General features: G+C 38.7%; 1 non-coding gene across 1 annotated transcript; it reads left to right on the plus strand.

Moving 5' to 3' along the window:
- Positions 1-803: 803 nt before the first annotated feature.
- On the plus strand, positions 804-965 carry LOC114697307. Its single transcript, XR_003735145.1, has one exon. It is a non-coding gene; the product is annotated as a U1 spliceosomal RNA (small nuclear RNA).
- Positions 966-6,871: the final 5,906 nt, after the last annotated feature.

Consider the following 6,871-nt stretch of genomic DNA (forward strand, 5'->3'; position numbering starts at 1 on the left):
GCTCTTCCCGTAAGTGGCTTTGTGTAGAAGTGATTCCAACCACAGGTAACAATTGTCATTAGAGACTATAACATAATATTTAAAAATAAGGATTAGTGAGCATTTGAAAATAGAAGAATGAGAAACTGTAAAATGTTTATGTTTGAGAAAACTGCTGTATGAGCTAAGAACTTAAAATGCATGGCTTCTTACAAGAGGGTGCCCCTTCTCTCGTTTAGACAGTGATGCTATGCAACCTCATTGGTTCAAGAGTAGGATGGTAGAGCTGATGAGAGAAAATACGGTTCATTTATGAGACACCTCAGGAAGCACCCCACACAAATACACAGAAATTAAAGAGTGCCTGCCTTTGAGAGAGAATTGGTCCATGTGATACTCATTTGTGCACTTTAAAAGTGTGCACAGCTTGAGAGGATCATGGACATAACTTGGGGCTCATATTGAGATTTTAAGACAAGTCCAAAATAAGCTATATATAATTTCTAATCAATCCTTAAATTGTCAATCCATGGACAAAGAGAAGAGTCCACCAGGATCAACATGATAAATAAAACCAGCCAGCAGTGATACAGAAAACAAAAAGCAGGTAAAACTATCAGAAGACACCTTAGAAAGATTTCTGAGTTTATGGTTTAGAAAGGTGAGTGTTTTCTATAACAGGATCAGTAAAACTCAGTAGAAAAAAAACATAATTAAAAACTATTAAAAATTACCAGTTTAAGATGAAATGAGTAGATAAAGAGAATATGGTGTGTGAACTGAAATTCCCAGAACAAAATGCCACACAGGGTTCTGCAAGTGTTATTTTTAGCTGGGAGGACAGACACCCTGATCAAAGGTAGTTTTTCCAAGGTAAGGATTGTCCTTTCCACCTTGGCTTTGCTAACACCTACAGCATCCTACATGTGGGAAACCCAGATTCAGAATTTGTGGTAGTGAGAGATGGATGGTGCTCATGCTTCTTACTGGGCAGGGCAGGAGTTTGCAGGGAGGATTTTGCAAGGCTAATTAGCTGATTAGAACTTTCTGTTTGTGTAGAGTGGAAATGCTACCAGCCCATAGCCAAATTTTCTCGGACAGTCTTTAATCACTTAAATAACTATGAATCGCTACTCTGTGATACTTTTCCTGCGGAGAAGATGAACAAGTATCTGCTAGCTCCATATAGGCAACTAATAACAGACTGAAGTATAATTTGGTGAACCAATGAGTTTATTGGTGTTGCGTGCAGAGGTATAGGTGAGAAGTTAGTGAGAGGTGGGGACAGTTCAAAGGCATTTGCATTACTCCCAATCCCATTCTACCCTAGACGATGGCTCACTTCAAGGCAGCAGTCCTTGAGCTTCCTGAAACATTTCTAGGAAGTGAGCTAGTGGGTGACTTCTCTCAGCCACTGCTTACAGTTTCTGTCATTTATGGAGGAGGCCCACGGATCTTAGTGGATCTTACCAGTATCAGCATTTCCAGACTGGCCATGTTTGTTTACTTTCAGAATCTCTTCCTTCTGGGGCAGAAAGAGTTCCAATTCAATGCTCACCTCTGTGTATTGCCTAACATGGTTTTGACTATGAGATAAACATTTCAGATATATTCTTTGTAGAACACTAACTCCCACCAATCCAAAAGCTAAGAATGTGATCAGACAACATCTGAGACCGATGACAGAGATATTTTTTTTTCTGTAACCCTCTTGCTTGCTTATTGTTCCTGCCAATAAAATTGGAAAACGTCCTGATTTGTTTCTTTCCTTTGTTCTTTAACTATGCAAGTTTGTGCAAGCACTTCCAAGTTGGAATATATTGTTGGGAAGAAACAGAACCAATGTCCTTATGGCATGGTCACATATTTGGCAAATAATAAATTATCTCTTATTCCTTTTGAGGTGAGACTGCTTTTTGTTTTGGCTGTGTTGCAGCTCCAAGGAGGAGACATTTTCAGCAGAGGTGTCACCCGGATCAGCACCAAGTTCCAGCCTGGGTCTTTAGTGTTCAACATTCTCAGTTACTGTTGGTGGGTTATGAGGCCTGACTTTCCTTTGCTTTGCTTGATGGTCTGGTGGTTCATTCTAAACTAGTTGTTTTGACATTCTGCTTTGTTTCAGAGCATTTATTTAGAACATTTGTTTAGTTTGTTGTATGTGTGTTTCCAGGACATTCTTTGAAAGAATTGGTTTGCCAGCATTTGGGCTTCCTACTATGCTTCTGATGTCTAACTCTGCCTCCTCTCTAGATGCCTACAAGCTTGCCCCTGTTAAGTGAGCGCCTCACATAATGGTGCTGAGTAGTGTGAGGGCCTGGAGAAGTCCCACCAAAGACCATCATCCATGTAGGCAATTAGCAAGAGCATTTTTTATTCTAGCATCCTGGGGCCTGCCACCCCACACAAAGGCAAAATGGTGAAGACCTTGTGAGGGAAGTGGGATCCTCTTAAGCACAGCAACGGGGAGGTCCTAAGGCAGTTAGATCATTTTAGGTAGGATTTGGCTCAAGCATCTGGCAATCATATTAATATATTTTAATTGGCCAGGGCTAGTAAGGGACTGGTCAAGGCTACAGTTTTGTATTTTGGGGCAGGCCTAGACAAGTCCCAGGCTTTGTCCTTATTTGATTATCATCTTGAGTTGTTTATGGCTTAGACAACCAGGCATCCTTGTCCTTGCTGTCAGGGGTACTGGACATTGATGGTTCTTTTTTTTTTTTCTCCTAGCTCTTCCTCAAAAATTACTTGCTCAGTTCCAAAAAGCAGGGACTGAGGCCTACTTATTAACTGAGTTATTAGGGCAGGTTGTCATGATATTTGCCTGGCCATTTCAAGTAGAAGAGTCACTTTTTTCCTCATCTCAGCAGGGGTACCACTGTCAGAGGGGCTCTCCCCAGGCCCTGCAATGTCCTCACAGGGACTGCTTATTTTGAAGATTCACAAAGGAATAATCATGCAGTGTCTGAACCACTTTATATTTCTGTAAATTGAAGAATAAACTTAAGAGATGATGGGAATGGATCTTGGCATCAGAACCAACGGGGCCCCTGCTCATAAGCTACAAATACATCTGATCCAAAGTATCAGGTCCTCTAGCTCATATATTAATAGAAGATTGAACTTTTCAGGAAAAATCCAAGATTTTTTTTTTTTTTTTTTGTGAAAGCACTGACATGATATGATAGCTGGCTTTGTGTTCAGTAATATGGTGATTTAACTTGTTAAAAAATAAGGAATATTTTATATTCCTTGTGTATGTGCATGTGGGTGTGCTCATGCTAAAAGTCCTAAGTACAATACTAAAAGTCATGAAAGAAAAATCTATTTTAATTGAAATTTTAAAACTACCAAGGAAAAAAGTGATTTTTTGACAAAAATGTAAGCTTTAGAAGTGCATCATTTCTTTTTAAATATGTTTATTTTATAATTAGTTTAATTTTACATATCAGCCATGGATTCCCCTGTCCATAAAAAAAGAATTAAAATGTACTGTATTCAGCTTTCACCTTAGAAAACTGTAAAACAGGTAAATTACATTCAAAGATAAATGACTAAAATAATAATGATCAAAGCATAAACTGGTGAAAGTAAAAGCAAACAATATAGAAAATTCAAGGAAACTAAGTGTGGTTGTAAAGATCATAAAATTGGAAAAGTGTTGCTGGAGGGCTTCTCTCCAGCTTCCTCCAAGCCCCACAGTCCCAGAATCCACATATAAAATAATCACTCAGACGCTTATATTATTTATAAACTGTATGGCCGTGGCAGGTTTCTTGCTAACTGTTCTTTTATCTTAAATTAACCCATTTCTATAAATCTATACCTTGCCACGTGGCTGGTGGCTTACCAGCGTCTTTACATGTTGCTTGTCCTGGCGGTTGCTGCAGTCTCTCTTCCTTCTTCCTGTTTCCCCAATTCTCCTCTCTCTTTGTCCCGCCTATACTTCCTGCCTGGTCACTGGCCATCAGTGTTTTATTTATTAACCAATCAGAGCAATTTGACATACAGACCATCCCACAGCAGAAAAGCCTCTGATATGATCAGAATAGGAGAGTGTGAAGGCACCACTCCAGAATCATTTGTAAAAGAGAAGCATCATTATGGAGCTGTCAACCAATGATGAGGAAGTGAATACTACAAATCTACTTCCATAAATTTGACAACTTAGATCTAGCCTTTGAGACACATGGTTAAGGATATAATGTACAATCTACAAACTTCCCAAGATTATTTCCAAAAAAGCATTTCTAAGTAAATATCAATATGTAGTTAATTCCTACGGGTCAGTGATCAGAAGTGTTTGTGAAAAGACATGAAGAGAAAGCCCACAAAGGAGCCATAATGAACTCCATATTTAGGTCGTTCTTCAAAGAGAAGTGAGAAATGTAACATCCATTGACTACTACTACATGTAGGTAGGCTAGTAAAGCCTGAGTGTCCTGTTTCAAGAGAGACAGCATAGGGGTGGGCTTCTGAGATGGGTGGAGAGAAAGGGAGATAATGGAGGGAAATATAAGAATAACAGATACCACATGTTTTCTCTCATGCAGAAAATAGATACCCATATCCTACATGGTGGCAGAAGAGGGACTATTTCAGAGGAGAATGAGAAAACAGAAATGCTGAGGAAAAAGAGAAAAGGTAATGGTGAGTAAAGGCACTGTGTACTAGCATACCACATACTGAACTGTCACAATGAAATTCATTATTCTGTAAGTTAATTAAAGGGGAATAATAAAGGCTTAGATTTTGAACTATTATTTTTCCCTTTGCCTTGTATCATATGGTATGAATTAATATTTTTATTTTGACTCATTTTGATTTTGTTTAGCATTACTTTATTTAAAAAGTGAGTCTTAGTTTCCTTCTTTCTTAAATTGTGCACTAGTAAAAACCATGTAATTAATTAAAACATACAGTTCTGCTTAGCACATAGAAAACTATTTAAATTTTAATAAACATTGATATCTCCAACTCAATACGTCCTAAAACATTAAATACTGTAGAAATAACCACCATCATTTTCATCTAGCATAAGACCAAATTGTTTTCAGTTTCCAACCAGCATGACTTTTTCTGTATACTGAGAGTTAGGTAAGCAAAGGTCTCTATTCACTGGAGCTACAGCAATGACCATTCACTCTGATTCCAGTCCACTGCTGCTGCAGTACCTGTATCTTAGTTTTCTGTTGAATTATTTAATTCGCTATTATTTGTCTAGTACAATATTTTCCTCTTATTCTTTAAATAATCTTTCCATGATTTGATGTCTGTCTTATTTATTATATTTGGTTAAGGGGATTTTATTTTCTGATTTTTATTTCCTAGTTCCATCATATACTATTATTATCTTCCTCAAAATTGTGGTTGATATTTCTCTGATTATACCCAAAGTACTGTCTATAACTTTAGTACTTATGTATCAAAATTGTTTGATTTCAGCCCTCTCAATGAACTTTCTTCTGTAATTGCATATGGTGATGAACATCTCTGTTTTAGCCTTTGTATTTTTTTTAAATTTTATTTTACAATACTATTCAGTTCTACATAATAGCCACAGATTCCCTTGTTCTCTCCCTTCCTGCCCCCTCCCCTTCCCCCCAGCCCACCCCCCATTCCTACCTCCTCCAGATCAAGGTCTCCCTTTGGTTCATAGTTCATGTGTTTCCATTCGTTTGGTTATTTGTTCCTGTGCTTTATCCAACCTTGGTTTCAACAATTCTCGCTCATATAAATCCTCCTCTTTCTCACTAATTATACTCCCAACTTGGCCCCAGGTTCTGGCCACCGGGCAGGTTCCCTTCTAGCCCCACTGGGAAGGATCCCCTTCTCCAAACCCCCCCCCCCCCGCAGCCCCTGCAATCTCCACGCCCTGCCCCCATGCCCATCTGCCCAAGACCCTAGTCACTTCCTGAGACTTAGAGACTGGCCCCCAGCTCCCATCCTGCCCCTGACTTCCCTTCTGGACCAGAGAGGGCTCCCATCTTGCCCTGGACTTCCCTTCTGGACAAGAGCGCACATCCTACCCCGGACTTCCTGTCTGAACAAAAGCTCCCATCCTGCCCCAGACTTCCGTATTTTTTGTTTTATGAAGCTTGAGGAGAGAGACGTAAGAAGCCAGGAGTATAAGCTAGAGACATGATTGGAGGTTCATTTTCTTCAGCTTTTAGAACCCAGCAGTGAAGCCATAGCCAAACCATTTGGTGATTGCGAAGATCAAACACCCAAGTTTATGTAGCAACCCATTAAGAAGTGTGGAAGTCTTAATACAACAATCATAACTTAGTGTTCAATGTGTAGTGTAGTCATCTTTGCACCCTATGATTACCTCACTCCTGGAGAACAGCCAGCACATTCAACAAGTGTGGCCGGTAAATAAATACCTTAGAAACCATTCTTAGAGATGGAGCTTGATTCAAGTGTGTGTGTGTGTGTGTGTGTGTGTGTGTGTGTGTGTGTGTGTAAGGATAAAACTTCATTATGATATCAAGGTGGTATTTATAATTCCCACTATGTCATTATATGCCACTATAATATTAATATGTAGATGAAAATTTCAAGATGTCTTCATTTTGTATTTCAAACATAAATTTTACTTATGCAGATTACATTTTTATAAATGTAACTGTTAATGTTTTGGTGCAACACATGAATTGTTTTTATGAGCTCATGAACAATATTTGTCTTGTATCAAATGTATTAGCTTCTACATTTTAACTGAATTTTCTGTCTTCTAATGAGCTATAAATAAGAGCCAGGGCCACAGGGGCTTCCACACAGATCTATCAAAGCTCACCCTGCTTTTTTCCCCTTTGTTATCAATGATCATAAAATGAAGGTCAAAATCTCTCTTGGTAATGTTTTTCTGTTACTAATTAAAATGTGACCCACA

This window comes from Peromyscus leucopus, chromosome 7, assembly GCF_004664715.2.
Source record: "Peromyscus leucopus breed LL Stock chromosome 7, UCI_PerLeu_2.1, whole genome shotgun sequence".
NCBI classification, from domain to species: domain Eukaryota; kingdom Metazoa; phylum Chordata; class Mammalia; order Rodentia; family Cricetidae; genus Peromyscus; species Peromyscus leucopus.